This window comes from Gallinula chloropus, assembly GCF_964237585.1.
Source record: "Gallinula chloropus genome assembly, chromosome: Z".
Lineage (NCBI taxonomy): Eukaryota > Metazoa > Chordata > Aves > Gruiformes > Rallidae > Gallinula > Gallinula chloropus.
Genome location: NC_140089.1, coordinates 33,109,387 through 33,132,734, shown reverse-complemented (window position 1 = coordinate 33,132,734; position 23,348 = coordinate 33,109,387).

Below are 23,348 nucleotides of genomic sequence, written 5' to 3'. Positions count from 1 at the left end.
TAATCATTTCCTCCTTAACCATGGGAATTGTGCTATTCCTCCCCTCCTGTTATCCTGTTCCTGAGGATGAGTACTTAGGGAATATCCATCTTTACTATTATAGACTGAGGTAAAGAAGGAATTAAGGACCTCAGCCTTGTCTTTATCCCTTGTCACTAATGTTCCCTCAGCATCCAATAGGGGCTGGAGATTCTCCTTGACCCTCCTCTTACTGTTAATATACCTAGAGAAGGTCTTTTTATTGTCTTTTACAGAACTGGCCAGTCTGAGTTCCAGTTCAGCTTTAGCCCTTCTTTCTCCCTACATGATCTCACTAAATTCCTATAGTCAGCCCAAGACACCTGCACTTTGTTCCAAAGCTCATATTTTTCCCTCTTTTCCTAAAGATCTTCCTGGATCCACAGTGGCAGGTTTGCCTCTGTGCTGCCAGTTGCTCTACTGCCATTGCTGTAACCACCCCCACAGGCTATTTGCCACTATTCATGAGTCAGTATGGAGGTAGAGCACTGGCCATTTTCCTTGTTCAGCATCATCTAAGGCCAACTGGATGGCTTTCACGTCTGCAAACTGGCTTGATTCATCTTCTCTTTCAGCAGCTTCTGTAATACAGGAATCTATCCAGCAGTCTTTCACCTCTGATGCTTTCCCACAAGACCCATATGTGAGGAGGGCATATTGCTTGTTATTTTCTGGAAGTTTGTTATACAGTGAGGCCTCTTCAGCATGCATGGCCTCCTCCTCTGGCAATATTCAATAATTATAGCCTCCTGGGCAGTCCATGATCACTGCCAAGATGCTTGGGTGACTGGGGTTTCCTATTCAAACCCACAGTGTGATCACTGTGACCTATTTACTCCATGTAGCTTCAGTTGCATGATGTGTAGAGGAGGCCATCCCTTTGAACATCCAACCCAGTACCAGCAGTTGAGGTGGCAGGAGGAGATGTGCTTTAGTAGTAACCACTTCTGAAGTAGCTCACAGTCTTCCATATACTGCCAATGTCTCTTTCAGTTGTAGTGTAGTGGACCTCAGAGCCTCTGTACCTTGAACTCCAAAACCCAGGGGCTGACCTCATGTCTCCCCTGGTGCTTTCTGCTGTAGATTCCAGATAGGGCCATTCTCAAGTGGATGGACCTTTTGCAACAGGTTCTCCACAACTGACATAAGGGAGGTAGAGAGACTTTCTTCTCATGGATAGGGATCAGGTGGTTGTCTCTGGTTGTCTCTTCCCCTTCTTCTTGTGATGACCCTGCTTCATCATCCTTTATTAAGTGAACTCGTTTTTTGTGTATTCTTCGTCTATACAGGGACAAGTGGTACTGGCATGCTTTGCATTTTTGATTCATCTACAGTGCCTGTCACTGTGATTAGTAGCCACAGTACCTGTCAGTCTGTTTTCCTTCTCTTTCCCCTGAGGGTGCTGCCTAATATTGAGCAATGTTTGGTAGATAACTTGCCAGTGAAATTCCAAACCATTGGAGGTGAGAAGTTGTCTAGGTACCAACGTCTAGATAATCTTCCATATGCCATATAATCTACAGCTATCTGGTCGCAGGGCACATCTCTTGGTGATACTTTCAAAACAGGTTTTTGTAACTCTAAGCAAGACTTGAAGCACATTCAGGAGAGCTAGTAATGGAAACATCCTGGCTAAAACATCCCAAGGGTGTTCAGAGTTCTCAAAAGCTGTTGTATCTCACCTAAAGGAAAAAGGGGAGATGAAAGAGTGGGAGAAAGTATCTCTTCTGTCTTCCCCATAGATTAGGTGCTATTTTTGATAAATTTCAAGAGGTCATCTGAGGGATGGGCATGGCAGCAATGCCATATACAAATACCATCTTAGACACATGTGCATTAATATGATTATATCATAAGTTGATATTACACGGTACAACAAAATGAAAATCTGGACACCTCTTCCAGACATAATAAATAGCACCATGGGTTTATGTAACATAATGATGCAAGCAAACAAAACACTACTGTGACCTGTGACAATTTAACTAGTATAATAAATGCATGTAACAAATTTGTTTTAACATGCTTTGCTCAGATCTTCTATTATCTCAACACTTCAAATCCTGCATTGGGCACCAAAAAGGACTTGTGATTTAGCCTCAGCCAGCAGCTGAGCATGAGGTGGCTGCTTTCGCATTCCACTCACCCTGGTGGGATGGAGATGAAAATCAGAAGAAAAAGGAAAACTTGTGGGATAAGGACAGGTTAAAAGGACATTAAAGGAAAAAGAAAATAATACTTACAAAAGTATTTGATTAAGTAGGTGATATGAAATGCAATTTGATCACTGCCCAGAGCTCAACAGCCACTCATGCTGGAGCAGCAACTCCTCCCTAGGTTGCTTCCCTTTATGTACTGAGCATGATGTCATGTGGTATGGAAAATCCCTTTGGCTAGTTTGGGTCAGCTGTCCTGGCTGAGCCCTCTCCACAGTTCTTGTGAAAATTAACTCTATCCTGACTGAAAACCAGGACAATTTCTTTGCCATCTTTCTGTCTGAAAAACAGTAAATGATTTTGACCAAGCTTTCTTTCATCCTTTTGTTTCTGGGTTAGGGACAGCACAAAAAATTTTTTTTTTTTTTTTTTAAATTAGAAGTTCAGTTATTTAAGAGAAAAACTTCTTTTATAAAATGCTTTTTTTTTTTTTTTTAAGTTCTTGGGTTTTTTGCTATGATAGTTAATCCTGACAAGAAACTCAGGGTTTCCTTTCTGGGTATTTCTTTTTGTAACACTGTTTCTGAGATCAGAGAATAAAGTGCTACAAACATCTACACTAAATTAGCTACACTAAATTATCCTTCTGCTTAGCAAAACTTATTTCTGTTAAATAAATGATAAACTATGGAAAATAAGTCCATAAAAATAATAATTAAAATTTTGGTTTTAAATTATATTGGAAAGCTAGGATATCAAACAATAACTGTGAATACTACTAATTAATATGCATTGCATGTGATCTCAAGTATACTTTATAAATGTCATGGCTAGAGCAAGAGCAGATTAAAATCATTAACTACATCATGTAGCTTATAAAAACAGGATCACAGTTATGGGAGAGGGTAACTTTCTTTAATTTCGTATTTTTAATTGACTGCTTCTGTGGTTAATTAAACATTTAGTGTAGGTTTTGGTTACAATCTTAATGGAAATTATTTTAAGCAGCTATTAAACTGAGAATCTTTCATATCAACATTTTTAGCCATAGAAGGAGCTCATTCGTGCTGATAGATTGTATTGGAGCTGAACTTACTTTTAATATTTAAGAAGTAAATTAGCATTAAGTGTTCCACAATAATTTATTGAAATTTCTATTCTCTTGGCATCCATATGACATTATGAATTGAAATCATTATCTGTCACATCCCACTTATTCTACTGTTTCATTATAGAACATATAAGATTTTTTTTCTGTAACAAAAATACTCTTCATGCCATCCTGGTTTCAAGCTATTTCTTCAAAATGGAATAAAAATGCTAAGGATCTCTTGAAGCTAAACTAAATTCTTCTTTATATTATCCTGAAGACACAATTAATAAGAGGTATAAGAAAAGTAAAACTCAAAAGTAACCATTCAAAACCTCTGCATGAGTTTTTCATCAATGTGGCAGACTGGTCTGTGTATTGGACTTTCAAGTCTATGAATGTGGGATCTTTTTCTCTGGCACCTGGGGCACCTCCTCTACCCCCTCACAAGCCTTGGTGTCTGCACAGCTCCTTACATCTTCTAACTCCCTTCTCTGGTGGCAAAATGCAGCTGCTTGTGGTGTTTTATTTTTCTCTTAAATGTGATTCCCAGAGGCGCTGTGACTATTGCCATTGGCTCAGCCTTGGTCAGCAGCAACTCTGTCCTTGAATTGGCTGATGTTTACTTTCTGGGGCCTGCAGATTGCTTCTGGCTGCTTCTTACAGCAGCCATTTCTGCAGTCTCCCCTTCTCTGCCAGTACCCAGCTACACAAAACTGCGACAATGAAGATTCCAGTTTGTCATAAATCTTCTTCTGAGTGGTCTGGAAAAACAGCCAGTTTTATCCCTATTTACCACATTTGTCGTTGAAGGTACCTTTGAAGAAAACGTAAGAATGGTGTTACTGATTCACTTTAATTATTATTTCCACTCAGAATATGCTGGGGGTTTGTATTTTGTTCTTTCATTTATATAGGTATGAAAAGTTGACTATGAGGGTGATGAGACACTAGCACAGGTTGCCCAGAGGCCCCATCTCTGGAGGCATTCAAGGTCAGGCTTGATGAAGATCTGAGCAACCTGATCTGGTTAAAGGTGTCCCTGCTTACTGCAGAGAAGCTGGACTACATGACCTCTAAAGGTCCCTTCCAACATAACCCATTCTATGAGTCAGTGATTCTATGAAAAGTTTCTGCTTCTCACTTTTAAGCTTGGTCATAGTTGTGGTTTAACCCTGTCTAGCAACTAAGCTTCACACAGTGCTCTATTGCTCCTTGTCCTCCAGTGGGATGGGGGAAGAATGGGAAGAGTAGAAATAAAGAAAAAAAACTCATGGGTTGAGATAACAAAAGTTTAATAATTAAAGAGTACAATTTTTTAAAAAGTTGCAGGAAAAAAAAACCAACCCCAAAACAAACAAACAAAAAAAATAACAACAAACACAAAACATACAGGAAAATAAACCTCCAAAAAGATAAGTGATGCATATGAAAACAGTTGCATTCCACTAACCAGTGCCCAGCCAGTGGACAAGCAGTGAACTCTATGCAAACCTCCTCCTGTTTTATTGCAATAATAACAACATATGGTATGGCTTATCTCCTTAGGCAGTTGAGGTCAGCTGTCCCAGCTGTGTGTCTTCCCAGCTTCTTTTGCATCCCTAATCTATTTGCTAGCAGGGCAGTCTGATGAGCAGAAAAGGCTTTGATGCTTGCTCAGCAAATCCCAAACCTTCCCAATACTATTTAACACTTTTCGTCACAAATCCCTATATAAGATACTGTGAAGACATGTAACTATCCCATTGAAAACCAGTATAATCATAAATATGTTTGTAGGAAGACCTTTCTTCTGGAAACAAATATTTTCATATGGACAAGAAGTCTCTAATTTTTCATTGTCAGTAGGGAAATTAGACTGACAAGGTAACATTTGTTACAAGGTATTTCTGATTGTGAATATTGTACAATCCTTTTGTAACTACATGAACGGGTTTTTTGGACTGAATTACTAGGTTGTCACTATGGTTCATAGAACTGTGAAAGTTTGGAGTGCTTGTTTCATTTCCACAGAGAGAATGCTATCACTTCTGAGAACTCATGCTTTTACAATTATTTTTTTCTTTTTCTGAAATCCATATCTCTGCTTACCAGATTTTTAATGAGAAACTTTAACTGCATTGGGACAGAATGAAATATTTGAAATATTTGTGTTTTATAAGGCAAAAATATTTTATTACTTTCCTTGTGAATGGCAACACTGAGTTCCATTCATTGCAGATGAAAAAAAAATAGCTGATCCTTTTTTAAAGGTCCCATTATGAAAATAAAGATCACATAAAGAACTGAAGTGTATTTGAACTTTCTTTACATGTGACTGTATTTAGATCATTAACTGGTTGCTAATGTGTTGATTTAATTCAGTAGCATGAAGAATGCTTTTGGCAAGTGTATGCTTTCCTGACTAGTATTGTGCAAGGTTCAAATTGAAAAGTAAGCTGAGACCTTAAAGACATTGCAAGTTCCCGTGAAGCATGTATTTTCATTAGAACATTGTTCTGAGCAAATAAAACTGTTGAAACTGGATTTCTTTGGTTGTTTTTGTGGGGTTTTTTGGTTAGGGTTGGTTTCTTTTTTTTTGGGGGGGGGGGGGGGTGTTGGGTTTTTTTTCCAAATAAGCAATTTTAACATTCAACCCTTCCTGTGAAGTTGAAGAGCTTTATCTGGGTATATATGGCCCTGGTATCCTTGCTTTAGTGGAACCTTGAAACCTTTACTTTTCACCTGAATTTTTTTTTTTTTTTACTTGTGCGTATTAGAGTGTCAGAAATAATCAGAAGTGGATTGGCTTTTCCAGACAAATGCCTCTAAGTTTCCAAAGTAGTTGTATAATATTACTAAGAGCAATTTTTGTAAATGGTCTGCCATCCAAAGTTTGAGACATCCATTGCATCTTTAAAGTATAAGACAGCTATTACTGTAGACAGCTTTGGAAATTTATGGGCTTCTCATGAAAGAAAAATACAGTAGCTGCAGACCTTAGACAGATAGTATTACAGGCTTGTATATATTCTGCCCTTTACTTCTCATGCACTCATCTGGCTTGGGAAGAAAATAGTCTTGTCAGTGCTTGAAATTAGATATACTAGTCAAAGAAAAGTGTTTCCTCTATTGCTGATAGCATCGCTGTATGCTTGCCCTCTGAAATCATCAGTGATCTATGTAGGGCTTTGTGGCTTCAAAAGTTGTCTTCATCTATTGCCAATAAATTCTATTAAAGCAATCAAATTTTCCTGGGAACACTTCTTCATTGATGATATGATTTTAAAACAGCTGACTACTCTTAAAAAGGTAATGTTCCCACCAGAGGAAGTGACATTATAGGTGGATTAACTAGCTTCGGAAATGTGAAAGTGCTGTGGCATTGTACGTCACTGACATGAAGGTGTCAAATCCCTGTTGGAGGTTTAGATTAACAAAAACGTAGTAAGTGTCCCCACATCACCAATTTTTTAAAGAAAACAATGAGGTAAGACTTTAAGGAGCACAAAACCAAATAGGACCCCAGAAGAATCTGAGGAAATTAATTGTTTTGATATCAGCAGCAATTTGTAAATTGTTCTGGTACTGATAATAAGAAGAGTTTATACAACATTGTAAATTCACAAAATGTGAGAAGGTACTTGAGAAATGCATAAAGCTCATTCTTTTCACTTCACTGGAGTGAAAGCAACCATGAGGTATATTCTCCTTTTGATGGTCCAAGAGAAGCAGGGGCAAAAAAACTGCTTTACCTCTCTGGTCTCCTCTGCTGCCCTTTGCAAGCCATGATTAAAATGTAACTTTGACTCTGGTTTCTTCACCCATGTGGAAGAAAGGAGTGAGAAAGTGACTGTGACACTCTCTTTCCTAGACTCAAGAGACCAGGAATAGGAAAAAGTTTCATGCATCTTTGTTTCACTTCATGATGGAGGGATTTCACTTTAATCTATAGGTGAGCAGTTTGTAGCCTAGAGAGGTAAAAAAAAACCCAACAAACAGACAACACTTGTTCATGAAAGGAAGAAAGGGAAATTTATTTGAAAGATCTTGAAGTCTGGCAGTATTCTCTGAAGGTCATTGAGCTTCACGGAGCCAACAGAAAAGCAGTGTATTGTGCAGAGACTAAGCTTATCCGGAACTGTAACTATCTGTAATTCTCACTTGAATGATTTATATTTCCTCTTTCTATTAGCAATTTTTTGGGAAGGATGTCCATGCCTTTTTACATCTTGTATATAAAGAATCTGAGAATGTTTCTTTTTTTTTTATTTTTTTTTTTTTTGTACAGCTGATATTTAATGTGGGGGTTTGCTGTTATACTTAGATTTCCATTGTGCTTTAATCTTGCTAACCTTACCAGTGTGTACTGCAGTATATGAAATAAAGTAGTAGTGAATATTAGGGTGCTTTAACCAACCATTCTTATTTTGTGTTTATAAGCCTACAAACTACAACAAAACTACGGTTTTCACTATTATTTTATGTGAGAGGAAAGATGAGGGATTCGATTCAGTAACTGCCAGTGCCTGAAGAAATAACAACCTAAATATTGCAAATAGGATCCATAGTAGGATTTTTTACAGATAGGTTTAATTTTGCTATCAAGGTAAAATGTGATATAAACAGGAATTGAACTCACTATCCATGAATCCCAGTATAATTCTCCAGCCGCAAGACCATCCATCAATATCATTTAATTGCCAGTTTGGGAAAACGAATATTTGCCCTGCTTTGCTATGACTTGTGTCCTAAAAGCAACATAAAGAATGTGAAATGGAGAACTTCTTTCCTGTGCTCTGGTTCTTATACCTACTCTCAGTTCTTTATGCTCTTACGTAGAGTTTGCAGTCTCAGAGCTGTATGAGAAGACATTTGAATATTTATATTAGTAGTTCCAGAGCAGGAAGATGATGCAAAGGTCGGAAAAGGTAATATTAAGGGAGCTATAAACAATGGAGAGAGGATAGCAAATAATTGATAGATATATAAATTAGATTCTTGTTCCTAATAATCACAGTTCTTCTGCTTTTAACGAACTGATCTGAACACAAATAACAGGCTACTATAATGATTAGTGTTTTAGCAACTGATACCGTGGGACTTCTTGAAATAAGCATGCTGTAATATGCGTACAGTTTGTGCATACTGCACTTACCTGAACAGTGAACAGTACAGTGCTGGACTGTTTTCTGATTGTACAAAACTTGCAGGAGTGAGGGGTAAAAGAATGTAACCTTGAATTAAATGTTGTTCAACACGTTCATTCTTAGAGCAAATTGCTAGACATCTCAAGTATTATTCAGACACGACATACTTTGCCAAACGTATTTGTTTATTCCTCTTCCTTTCAAAGACCCTTTGTTGCAGGCATCTCATTTATCTGCTTTGCTTACAGGGCCCTAATTCCCAGTATACTAACACAGACGTAATAGGTGCACTTAATATGAAAACTGTATGTCAAATGTATTTTCACTACTGAAAGAAATTGTGAGTTCACATAATAGCTTTTGTTGGTCTGTAGTATATATAGTACCTGTTACTTACATTGTCCATTGATAATTATGACCTTATGGTCTGGGTTTATCAGAAGATACATATATATTTTGGAAACAGAGTGCTTTGCTGCAGTATTGCCATTTTTATCACTAGGGAAAATTATATATAGTACTTGGAAGAAAAAAAAACAACAAAGAAAAACCCATCATGTATGTTCTTTCCACTTGGGTGAATAGTCTTGCATGGTCAGTTTTACTGTTGAGATCTTTTTAAAATTTGAAAAAACAGTGCTATCACCTAGTTTAGAAAAAGTTTAAAACTAGAGCAGTGGTCTTCAGTCATACTCTTTCCTAGCAGACAAACAAATGAGATTTGCAATATTTTTGAACAGTGAGGCAGAAGAGATTTATGGAAAATGCGCAGATAATCAAACACATTTTATATTGGAGAAGATGGGTTGAAATGATACTTAATGGCCAGAGCAAGTTTTTTTACAGAAACTATCAAATTCTGTTGAAGATCAGTGACATTTTAATGCCTAATGACTTGAGGCTTCTTTACAATTTTGGGCCATTTTACATAATAGTAATTTACCAGCCCTTCTCTTTTTATAGTAGGTTTTTTTTCTTTGTGTTTTTTGTTTATTTGTTTTTTTGTTTTACAGAAAATAGCATAGTCTCATTCCTGCATTGTACAGGTTTTCTGAAATGCAGGTTTCATTATACCCTACTCCTACTGGACTTAAATTTCTTTAAGTAGATGATAGTGATTAGAATTTTTCTGATGGAACATGATTCCTCACGAACTTACTGATTAATGAAATAGCTGCAGTATTTTGGGGTTTAATGCATCTCAACAGGACAAAAACTGTTAAAGCTTGAAACTGTTTAAATGAGTACATGATGCCTGAATAAACAAATTCTGAATTTTGATATTATTTTAATTCACCTGTGGAGTTTAAGACATTGAAATAAAAATAAAAAATAATCTCTTACTTTTTGTTTGTTTTAAATCATTAAACCAGCATTCCCCCACTCAGCCCCCCAAATGTTTAATTGAGGTTTAGTTTGTAACAGTTTGTATCATAATCTTTAGACAGATTTGTGGGTGTGCTTCTTCTTTAATCATTCAATATGCATAAATTAAGAAATCTCTTTTCTAATATTTTGAGGACAGTATCTTTTTTGTTTCTGTCTTACAGCTGCTATAGCTCTATTAGAGAAGATTAAACAAAACAGCCAAAGGTAAAAACCCATCTAGCATAAATTCTTGCTTCAGAACACACAGGAGGTGTTACAGGTGTTCATGAAATATTCTTGAATACTTAATTCTGCCACCAAGTTTTCATTTGGAATTAGAGACAGTAAATAAATACATAAACAAGCAAACAAATAAATAGATACAGTAGCATAATGAACTTCCATGAAACTCCCAACGTTTACTAGATGTAGACACATCAAAAACAACCCCCTGTATAATTAACAGGTAAACTTGTAACACTAATAAAAGCAAATTTCATATCTATTTTAATAAATTAGTCTGTAAATATTCTAGAGGAAAAAATGCACTTGATCTTGCTACAATAGATAAATATCTAAATTAGTTATTTTTCAAGACCTGTGTTCTGAAATCTAAATGTGTACTTGGGACATTACAGGTGAAAGTACTTCACACTACTGTCAGACAAAATCCCAGGTCCACAGATATTTGATGTTTATTTATGTTCATTATTTGCTGTATACAATGGAAGTAGCTAGGCTAAATTTTTAGGAGCCAGCTGTGAAAATGAAACAAATTCTAGAGACTTAGAATAGTTACACAGCTTCAAAGTCTGGTCTGGAGTTTTGCTAATGGGTTTACCCAAATGTAAGGGGTCTGTTAATGATAAGGACCATCTTTGTGCTGTAGATGTCTCCTGTTGAGACTATTCAAATACACAAATACAAATGCTGTGTTTGGTTAGTAGTCTAGCTAATTCAATTAGCTGTGAAAATTTTTGAATCATATAAAATACTTTGTAATTTTTTATTTTAATGCCAACTTGCCTTTAAAGTAATGAGAGAAGGAAATAAAGTTGCTGTATTAGGCAAGAAGCTTCACAGGTAAAACTGCTTTAGGATGCCGTTTCTGTCTTTTGTAAGAGTTATAGGTATATGTTCATGTGAACTGTAGGTAATAAAGTCAGTCCACGGTGAAATGTTCGTGTTGAAGCCATATATCGTTAGACTCGAGCAATGTACACCAAAGAATTAATGAAACCTTCAACATATTTTTTCTACCGTGTGGAACTATCTGATAAGGTAATGTCTGATGATAAATTGAGTTTATGGTGAACTGCTAGATTCAATCTTTGGCTGTAAATCTCCAAAGCTAGCTTCTTTCAACAGAGAAGTTAAAGTCATTTGCAGTGTACACCAGCTGTCACTTGAATCAAATTCATCCTGACAAGGACAGTATCTCTTTAAAAATCTTCCTTAAATGGGGTCACAAACAGTTCATAATGAAAAAGCTAAATGGAAAATTTTGTCCTAAAATAATAGAAAATTTCCTTCAACTATGTGGTGCATTCTTGTTACATCTCAAAATTTTCTACATTTTCTCCTGTGTGATTTTATTTATAGTTAAATATTACCAAATTAAATTTCATTATAACCACTTTCTGAAGGAGAAATTATTTTACTTCCTTTGAGAATTTTTTCACTCTCAGTCCTCTTGAGCACTTAACCCCATTTGCTGTTTAATGAATATTTGTTTGATTAGTGTATAAATGAAAAGAACAACTGATAATTAAAACTGTCATGATTGATTCATTATGGCCTTAAGCTCTTACTAAGAAGATTCCTGTATATTTTAATGTAGGATTTATACAGCAGATGTTTGTTCTCACTTCCTTGTCAAATTCACATTCTGATTTAGGGTTCAAGTCCTATAGGTTTTTCCTCACTGAAACCTACTGCTGAATCACTGGGAACAGTTGTAAATCAAGAAATGATAACTACGTATTTTGGCTATAAATAGGTAAAGCTACCACAGTAACTGTGCCAGCATGGAGTTTGCATAACTTTTGTCTTGAAACAGAGACAGAAGTGTTTCTGAATGGCTTCTGAAGAGTATCATTAACCATACAGCCAAACAGAGATGAGTTCAAAAAAGGTACTTTGTAAAGTATGACTGGAGTACACATGGTCGTGTTTTTGGGGTGAAGCATAAAATTTGTTTTTCAGTTGTATATTGTACAAAATAGGCAAATGTAATTGACAATAATAATCATAATAATGGGTTTTCTAAACATGAGTATTAAAATTGAAAATTCACTGCTTTAGTAAATAATTTTGCTATTGAGAAAATATGGAAGACAAAAATCAGAATCACATTATTTTTTCTGTTACCAATGGGTGAATGGGCTGAAATAAGCACTTTTCTGGTTATCAGAGATCAAAAATAGCAATAATTGGATGTTCAAATTGACAAATTATCAAAAGCATAGAAAGGTTTAAAAGACTGAGTTGTCTCAGAGAGGAATAACAAGTGTAAGTATAGAAATGAATTAACAGTAAAAAGAAGGTAGATCAGAACTTAATGTTCAGACTTTTCATGCTAGCAGATTTGAAAGAGGACGTGCAAAATGGTTAAGTGCAATAGTGTTTTTAAAGGATTATGTAATTAATCTGGCTGGAAGACTGACAAGCTAGTACAGACTGACCTGTGATTAGGTACTTTCATGGACTATTTATGACAGTATCCACAATTTCTGTAGACTCTTTGCTTTCTGGAAGAGAGGAAGCAGCTGGGTGAAGTTGATCTGAGGCCTTCAGACACGAGGTAGCAACAAAGAGCTAACATTGTCAGCTGTGATACTCGTCTTCTCACAAAGTGTTTTTCCCTGGTCAGTGTCAGAAACCGAGCAATGAAATAAATGAATTATTAACATACAGTAGTGCAGGAGATCTGGTGATCCACCTTTAATAAAAAATGAGAAGGGTTTGTTTTGACAGCGTGACTATCGACATTAATCCGTGACTGAGGCAGGGAAGGCGCAGAGGGGGCAGATAAACAGGCAGGTTGGAGGGGGTGTTAAATGCCTCTTCAGGGAGGGCGGAGAGCTGCAGTAGGTCACAGAGGACTCTCCGGGCCACACAGTTACAGTGGGAGACTTGATTTACACAAGAAGTTAAACCTGTAATTTCCTAGCAATTAGCTCCACTTACGGATGAAAAGGGATTTTGTGAATTGATTTGTTCCTCTGGTTCTGCCCTGTATTTTCTTTCTAGTTGTTGCCATGAATGATTTATTGAGAATGCTGATAATAACTAATTGCTTTGTGAAAGCCAACAACAGATTTGTTTTTATATGCTGTAATCAACAACAATTATGTTAAAAGTGTAAGCCTTGAAGGTGATGAGAATCTCCTGCTCCTCTTGTGTCTTTCTGTTGTGTCTTCTGCATCTTTAAATTTTGAACTTTTAGTTATACACAAACAAGCCAAACACTTCAACGTTTGATTAATAGGAACAAGCAAAAAAATTGTGGGCCTTACTGAAAGTATGTGAAGTCTTTACTGGGTTGTATTTATTGTATTTCATCCCATTTTATATACAAATACAAGGAAAGCTGAAGAAAAAAAGTCACCACCACCGAAAAAGTGAACATTACAAACACCCCAAAAAACACAAAAATGAAGACGTTTCTCTTGATCTATCTTGTAGCACTTTCTGCTTTTATTAAGGTGATCCAAACTGAAGAGTAACTTAATTTGTTAGTCTTGTTTTGAAGCCTGTTGCAAACTACATTGCTCTAAAGGTTGAGATTCAACTTGGCTAACAAATTAGTGTGAGCTGTAAATTGTTGCCTAGTTGCTGCCAACAGTGATTAAATAGGAGAACATAGAAAGTTTGCGTGTGCAAGAGGAAAAATGTCCAAGCAATATATTGACAGAAAAAGTTCATATGCTACCATCAGTAATCTGTTAACATTTAATGTGAATGAATAAGGAGATGTATTTCAATGCAAGTTGTTGCATTTTCAAGAGAAATACAGGATTTAAAAGGAAATTATTATACATACACATAGACATCTAGAAGACTATACAACATAATTGTTGAAAGGAGAAAAAAACATCTCCTGTTATACATACAGAAAGTAAAGGTTACACATTGATATAGATGAATTCCATTTCAGTGACAAATAAATATCTGCTAACGATCTAAATTAGGTTTCAACGAGTTATGCTGGTAACTAAAGTTCCCAAATACATCAAAACTTCTTTTGTAATGTGTTTTATTTAGAAGTATGTTTATTTTTATCACAGAGAAAGTTAGTAGAAGTAAGAAAATTTTTAAATCAGGACTGCAGCATCATTGGAGATAATATAACAAATGAAGTTATTATCTATACAGGTTTCTACACATAGAAATGCATTAATTCCTAACAGTTTTCAAGAAAAATATAATCCTAATCAATCTGGAAATTACAGGTTTGGAATGCATGTCTTTTCAGCTGCATCTCGATCAGAATAAGAATATATTATCAGTTCCATTTATAAAATGTTTTAAATTTGGTCATCTTCTTTATGATGACATTCAACTACATTAAATAGTTATTTTTATACAGTACTTGAGCAAATTCATACCATGTTCAAGATGTAACACTAAAGGATTTTTTTTGTGTGTTGTGTAGTATATTCACACATGAGTAGTAATCTTGCATGAAATGTTACGGTAATGCTCACAGTTTAGCTGTTGCATCTATTTTAGGTATCTTTGAAATATCATGAAGCTTTTAAAAATGTTTTGCTGCAGTATGTAAAAGTCACATAAAAGAGAAATGGCAAACCTGTCATCAAGATTTGACCCTGTTTTATTATTAGTTAGGATAATACACACTTTAATTTACTTGAAGTTTTGCTGGATTAGCCCGCTGTGAGTCATGAAACACCGAGTCTGAAAACTGGTGTTCATCAGTGCTTAAAATGTACTCTAGTATCTGTACAGCACATCTCGGGTTTTTTTTTTTTTTTTTTTTGTTTTTTTTTTTGTTTTTTTTTTTTTTCTGCACTGTCTCTGTCTCCTGAAATAGATTTATTATAATTAAATAAATCCAATGCTGAAAAATCCTCTGGTCCATATGATATTGTCGCTGAAGTAGTAAGTGGGCTCATAGTGCAGCCGATAGAGCTAGGTATGCTTTCTCCTGAAGCTTTTTCTATTTTGGTTCATAATTTAAAAACAAACAAACTAACAAAAAACGCCATATGTCCCTCTTAACATTTTTTATAGAATTAGTTATGTGAATTACTTTCTTTAAAAATAAATTAAAAAAATATTATTTTTTTTTAAAATTGAGAAAGATGAATCTACATAATTAATTTATTTAAAAAATTTTGAATAACAAAGTTGTCAAAGTGGGATTTTGTTTTGGTGTGGGGGATTTTTGGTTTTTTGTTTTGTTTTCTTTTCTTTCTCTAAAGGATGATGGAAATTTAAAAATATGAAACTCCCTGGTACAGAAATACAACTTTCTATCTGCCTTCAACCACAATTCAGTCAGTGAAGTTTCGTAAATGATCTATCATACTAGTCCGCTATGTTTTTGTTATAATGAAGAACTAAAATATGGAGGGGGTTTTTTGAGATTATGCAGTTTTGGTAACTTTTCTCTTAAAAATATCATTAATGAAGTTGCATTTATTGTGCAGCCAAGTAAATTTTGCCTATAGTAAACTTATCTTCCATAACAGACTATGCTGTACTCATTATATTACATGAATACATATTAACGAATGTGAACTAAATTAAAAGAATTTAAAAAATCATTAAAAATGCTTATGAAAAGTGCATCTTATCAAATTAAGAGATTTTGGATTCTTTTGCTCTCATTTCAAAAGTATGAAAAGCTAAAGGTAAAAATAAAATAATATTTGAATGTAAATGTGGATAGAATTGGATTTATTCTTATGTATTTCTTGCAGTCTTGGAATACTACAATTTTCTTGTAAGAAGACAGAATCCTTTTTTTTTTAGGGTGCTTTGTAAAATACCTGACAAGACAGTAAAATTGTAAAATACAGCATAAAATTAATTCTTCTCGTCAGACACAGGGGTCATCCATAGTTTGGATTTTTTTCACACTTAGCAAACGCTGAATCCTATTACTCAAGTTGTCCAATTTACCAGGTGATAAATTTTAGGATGGTGCTGGTGTTGCATTCATGCACTCCTAAAAAGAGTGTGTGCTTTCATGGTTAGTGCAACAAAATGATATTATGCAGTTATTTGTTTGCATTATTTTAAGGACATGCATTTATTAAAATGAGGAAAGCTTTACTTGAGTTTGTTACCTTCGAAATTTCTCTGGATTTTTATATGTTTAGGAGGTAGAATAATACAACAATGTCTGTATGAAATAAGCCTATCAGTAATTAGGTCTGTTAATAAAATTTGGTGATCAGTTGTTATGCCCTGTGAATAGGTGAAATATATCACCTGCAACTCTGAAATGTTCAAGACATAAAATTAGCTTTTTTTAATATGGTAGCAATACTTAATGTTAGGCCATCAGAGTTACCTCTTACACTAGCTCCAAAAGTGGATGAAATTGGATATTAATTGGTATAAGGTTGTAATTTGATGTATCAGTAAATCTAACAGCAGATGTTAATTCCTATCACTATAGAAAGTGTGCGATATGGATGAAATTCCAGATTTGGAGATCCAACGTGAGGTATATGGACCCTATGAGGTATATGGACCCTATTGAGAGAGAAAATCAAAGCAACACTTGTTTCTTTTTATGTATGACTTTCTTTTTTGTTTTTTCCTTCTATTCTACTGACACGGAGCTTACTAATATGCCGATTGTATCTTGGGCTGTATCAAAAGAAGCATGACATTGAGGGAGGTAGTTGTCCCCCTATGCTCCTCCCTTGTGACACCCCACCTGGAGTACTGCATCCAGCTCTGGGGTCCCCAGTAGAAGAACAACATGGACCTGTTGGAGCAAGTCCAGAGGAGGGCCACAAAAATACTCAGAGGTCTGGAGCACCTCTCCTATGAAGACAAGTTTAGAGAGTTGGGTTTGTTCAGCCTGAGGAAGGTAAGACATTGGGCAGACCTTATAGCAGCCTTCCAGTACCTGAAGGGTGCTTAACAAGAAAGCTGGAGAGGGACTGTTTACAAGGGCGGGTAGTAATAAGAAAAAAAGGGTAATGGCTTTAAGCTTGTTTGGATTAGATATGAGGAGGAAATCCTTCCTTATGACAGTGATGAGGCACTGAAACCAGTTGCACAGAGAAACTGTGGATGCCCCCTCCCTGGAAGTATTCAAGGCCGTATCGGATAGGGCTTTGAGCATCCTGTCCTAGATGAGGGTGTCCTTGCCCGTGGCAGGGGGCTTGGAGCTAGATGATCTTTAAAGTCCTTTCCAACGCAAACCATTCTGTGATTCTTTGATTCTAAGACATAAAGGAACAATGTGAGTTTTTCTACAAGCGAAAAACAGCCAAATGGCAAACATCATGTGTCACCATTTGGAGGCAGAATGAAAAATAAAATACTCAGATTGTTGATTAAGTTTTGGAGTAAGCTTTAGAAACTGGGAGAACAAAAAGTAAAATAATTGATTTTCTCTACAGTATTGATATTCAGGCTTCTTCATTGGTATCTTTTGGTCTAACTCAGTGAAGGCAGAGTCTAAAATGAACAGCAAAAGAGCCATAACTTTTAGTCATTAGGGAAAGAAAGCTGAGTTCAAGAGTTCAGTGTTCGACACCTTTTTCCCTCCCCATTAGCTTCAGAACTCTTCCCAAATGCTTTTGTACCAAAGGGGCTAGGTGTCTGCATTTTGTTATTAATTTTATTTAGAAATTTGATACTTTTTCATTCTGGGGATGCCACTATCAATGTCACTTACAAATGCTTAATAAAGGTATATGGCTTTTGTTTCATTTTTATCCTCTCAAGAGTGCCTAGAGATTAGTCATGACAACACTGAATGTTTCCCTGCTTAACTTTGTTTCTTGGATGTGTGTCTAGGGGTAGCTCCACAGTGCTAACAGAGCACAAATAAAGTAGTTCTGTCAAGGTCTGATAGGGTTTTAATGTCTACGTGACTCAGTACAAAACCATATAGCAATCCATGCCTGGGTCCCAAATGCAGTATAGCTGCATTTGAGAAGTAATAACCATGACTAATTCAATCAAGCTTAGAGCTACATGGAGGCAGTTCACTGCTTCTAGTTCAAAAGCTGGCTTGGACACAGTGATCTTGAGTATAGTTCTGCCTCCCAACATTACTTTGGTTATATCGTATAGCATTGGTATATTTCATGGGAGCATATCAAAATGAATTTATGAAGGAATAGGAAGTAGTCTGAATACAATCTGTATTAAAACAATTTAGATAATGGGAATGAATACTCAAGTGATTAAACAGTTCAGTACCTGGGAAAAGTTAGAGATTTCATGGATGCAAATGTTTACTGGTTTAGCACCATAATTTGTTAATTTTTATAATCCCAATCTCTCATCAAGGTTTTTTAGTCTGAGTGTACTATCATCCAAATAGTCAACCTGCTTCTGGTTGGGTAATAACTGAATTCAAGTGGAATAAACTAATGTATCTCTGAAAAAAGACTGTGTAGGTATATAACTTTCAGGGAAAAGTCCAGTAGTTTATGGTTTTGCCACTATATTTCCAGCCCCTGTCTCAAACAAAAGGGCAATTAGTTGTTGTGAAAAATGTGTCTTTTTAAAAAATGTTCATAAATAAATCTGGTTTTGCATGTACAAAGCTCCCAAAGCCCCTTGCTTTACTTTCTATTCCCACAGAATACAGCTCACATGTTAAGTGAGTATAAACACACTTTTATAATCTGTAATACACACTTAAGTAAATCTTTTATATTTGAAAAAAAACCAAACCAGAACCTATAACCAACTTCTGTATCTTTCTCTAATTCTTCTGGAATTCCTGTGGAAATAACCTAAGAAAAAATTCTCCAATACTGATTTAGTAAGCCTTACCATTAAAAAAAAACCCTAATAAATAAGATGTTTTAATTTTTGATTTTTTTTCTAGTTATCAAGAAATGTTTACTTCAAATTTTAGAAAATAAAAGTGTCAAACATGGTTTCAAATTACAAATAGAAGAACAATTTTAATCAGTTGGCATTTATCCTCACTGGCATATGAGTAAACCAATTAAAATTCCAGCTGCATCATTTAGTAAGAGGAATTGTCTCCTTCAGGTGCTTCCTTTGGAGGCTAGTGAAATAAAATGCTAAAGCAAAGACAACCTGTATTTCAAATTCAAGAAATCACATTTCATTGCATCTGTGAATTTTACCAGGTCAGAAGATGCCCCAAATGCCTGAGCTATGTATAAGATGTATGGGCTGAGTTGTTGGTACAAATGTTATAAAAATAATGTAACTGTTAGCATTTCACACTGAGCTGCAAACTTAGGAAGCTGAAATGTGGCCTAAATTCAGGGGTAGCGTTGCAGGTAACTTGGTTAAGAAGGACAAATAGAAATCTCTTCCCTCAGTTTCTCTCTCCTCTGCTGTTGAGGATCTGGTGCAATCTAAACTCTCTGTAGTTAACCCAGTTTTTGGTTGCTCATTTTTCTTTGCTTCGTTGTGGGGTTTGTTTTATGATAGAATAAAAGGCAGATTGGCAGCTCCACAGCCTCTCCCCTGCAATGTATGACTTATACACAAATAGCAACCTTTTCTTGCTACTGTTTTTCTGAATGTCCTACCTAGGGGATGAGCAGTTATTAAGCAGAAGAGCGAAATAACTGACAACAGAACCTGTAAAGAATTGTCTCCTTTATCTCCTTCCTAAGAAGCCCAGAGAAACAAAATGCTGAAGTGAAGAGCAATAAAAAGTGATCAGAGCCTTTCAATTGAATAAGACACATGACTACTCAGAGGCCACACCACTTGACATAAATTAGAACATCTTTGAAACTGCCATAATGTGGATGAGGCAACCACATCATAACTGGCTTGGCTGCATCCTGTTCAGCCCTTTAAACAGAATGTGGGTGTTACAAATAGTTATTTTGTAAGAGTATATTAACAATCTTTGTGGCCAACATACATTAGCAGATGCTGCCTATATATTTTGAATATTACTTTGAAACATTATAAATGGATATTAAGTATGTCAGAAGGCAAATGTAGGAAGAAAATTTTTATTGAAAACACTGAAAAGTTCTTCAGAGACAAGTGTAGCAATTTGAAAAATTTCAGACCATCTTTAGGGAAATTAGTCAAAATAGCTGTTAGCTGGATCCTATTCATAACTATTACAAAGATGGTAATCATGAGGACAGGAAATTAATTTTTAGATCAAACAATTAAAGATCAATTGTAACAATCACAGAAAAGCATCCAAGGCTCTAGAGATATAATTCGTTCCTCGTTATTATTAATTAGAGATAATCAACTATTATGATATTTAATTAGCTGCAGAGCTACTTTATATTTTGTATCCATAAAAAGATGCAAACTGGAAAGTATGAAATAGTCTAATATGTTGTATGAAATGTTATATTTGAAATCTCACTGTTTAGCTGTGAACATGCTGCTATTAAGTTTGCTTTAATCTGTGATACAGGGATTTAAATAAATAACAGTATATCAAGAAAAAATGCAGCATGAAATATAATCATCAAGACTTTAAATGGACAAAACGTGATGTTTTTGGGAAAGCAAAAATTTGACCTATGGCAAGTACAGCCTTTGGCACAAATAACCCAGATAGTTGTATGTAGGTGGAGATGTTATAAATGGGGCTCTTGGAGCCTGTGTTTCAGTGAGCTGCCAAGATTCTCAAGCATATCCTGAACATGAAAATTAAGTACTCGAAGCACTTTGCAGTGAATTCCTATACTTGAATGAATCCCTACAGGCAGTTTTAATCATTAAAAATACAGTCTGCTGCTTAAAAACTTCAAAATGATGGCATCAGTAAATCATTATTGCCTTCCCAAGGACCAAATCTGCAAGGTTCTAAGTGAAGTGTCAGTTATACAACAAAGCTTTAAAGCATGTGCTCAGCCACATAACACCTTAGAGAATAAAGCCTGAACTGACCTTTTCTCTTTCTACTTTAGAAGATCACCACCCACAGTGACTTGTTTCTATTTTGGCAAATAGATGTAGCACACAAAATGTACTTACTAAGAATCTTTCTTAGAACATTCAACATTTTGATTTCCAGTCTAAGCAAGACTAAAAGGACAAAAGTGCATGGAAAAGGGGGCCACTTTGAAGACAGCATCTGTTTTCATCTGTGAATCTGGTTAAATCTCCTTTAAAAGGGGAAAAAGATAAGGGAAAAAAAAAATTGAGTTGCAAAAAAATTTTGTTCAGAAAGAGAACTGTTGTTCTCTTTGACTATTTTCATTTCATTTGAACAAGACCTGTGTTATTAAGGACATAAAACCACTTCTTTGTTTATAGACACTTTTTCATTGATTATACATATTAAATTAAAATTTTGTTCAGAGAAACAGCAGTGTTGACTAGTAAGTCCCTACAACAGCTCTTTGAATCACTAGAACTCACAAATTTTAATTTTCTCCATGACCTTGAGTAAGTTTCTTAGTAGGTCTCCATTTTCCTAGCAATAAACTAGGAATGTGCAGGTTTATCTACGGCCTCAACAGCAGCACAAATAATAGGGGTGGGACCTGGTGCAAAAGGTCCTAGAAAAGGCTGAGGTACCGAATGCCAGCCACCCTTTATCTCTCTCTTCACTGGAGACCTGGTTTCAACAATCCCAGGTGCCTGAGACCCATAGGAAAATCTGAAAAAAGATTAAGACTTACCTTTGGTGGAGGAGGATCATGTTAGGGAACAGTTATATAACCTGGACATACAGAAGTCAGTGGATTCTGATAGAGTGCACCCATGAGCACTGGGGGAGCTGAGTGTCATTGCAAAGCCACTGTCAGTTGTCTTTGAAGGACCCTGATGATTACAGGAGATTCCTGTAGACTGGAAGAAAGAAAATGCCTCTGCTATTGTCAAGAAGTACTCCAGGTGAGGCTGTTCCAACATTTAAATACAGCAGGATAATCATCTTTTTTGACTATCTGGTTGCACTGTGTTTGATACACCAAAGGATATGGTTTGCACTCTTGGCTGCCAGCATGCACTGCTGACTCACGTTGAGCTGATGTCAACCAACACCTCTAGATCCCTTTCTTCAGGGCTGCTCTCCAGCTAATCTTCTCCTGATTTAGACTTGTACCTAGTGTTTTTCTATCCCAGGTGCAGAATCCAGTATTTGTTCTTGTTAAACTTCATGCCATTAATAGTTGCCCAGTGCTCCCATCTATCTAGATGATTCTGCAAGGTCCTTCAGACAGTCATCAGCATCAGCAAACTTGTTAATGGTGCATTCAACTCCTGGATCTGGACTACTAATGAACATGTTGAGCATAATTATCTCTAGAATTGAGCCATAAAGAACACAGCTGGTGACCAGTCACCAACCAGGTAGATGTAGCCCCATTCACTTTGAACTAGCCCTTTATTATAGAATTCTTCATCCAGTGCAACATGAATCCACTCATCCCACAGTTGGACAACTTGTCCAGAAAGATGCTGTGAGAGACAGTATCAGAAGTCTGACTAAAATCCAGAAAACCTACGTCCACCGTCTTCATCTACTAGGTGGGTGACCTTTTGAAGTATTTGAAGGATATTAAATAAGTTAAACAGGACTTTCATTTTGCAAGCCCATGTTGACTGTATTTGATAATTGTATCATTCTTTAGTATAGTATCCAGCATAATTTCTGCATAATTTTTCAAGGAACCAATGTTAGACTATCATGTCTGTAGTCCTCTCAAACCCTATTTGTAGACTGGGATAACACTGGCTAGCTTTCAGTCAGCGGGGACCTCTCCACACTCCCAAGACTTTTTCTAGGTGATTGAGAGAGACGCTGCCATAGTTCCTAGCTCCTTCAGTACTCCAGGATGGACCCTGTCAAGCCCCATGTACCTGTGAACAAGTTGTGGCTTGACAAGTGGACAATGAGTTGGATTGAAATCTGACTGAAGGGTCAAGCCCAGAGGGTCGTGGTCAATAGCACAAGTTCCAGTTTGAGGATAATCATTACTGTTGTGCCCCAGGGATCAGTAGTGGGTCCATTACTGTTTATCATCTCCATTGTTGACTAGGACAGTAGGACAGAGTGCACCCTGCGGAAGTTTGCAGTACACACCAAACAGAGATAAGAGCCTGATAAGACCATATGTGTGTATTGCAATTCAGAGTGACCTTGATGAATTGGACAAATAGGCTGACATCAACCTGTTCAAGAAAAGAAAGTGCATGCACCAGCAACGGCTGTGGGGAGGATGAGCTGGAAAACCCCTTTGCAAAAAAAGACCTTGGGGTTCCTGCTGAACACCAGGTTAACCATGATCCAGCGGTATGTCTTTGCCGCAAAGGCAGCCAACAGCTTCCTGGTCTGCATTAGTCAGAGCATCAACTACAGGTTGCAAAAGATGATCCTTCTTCTCTCCTCAGTACCAATGAAACACATCTGGAGCACTCTGTGCTGGGCTCCCCAGTAGATGAGAGACA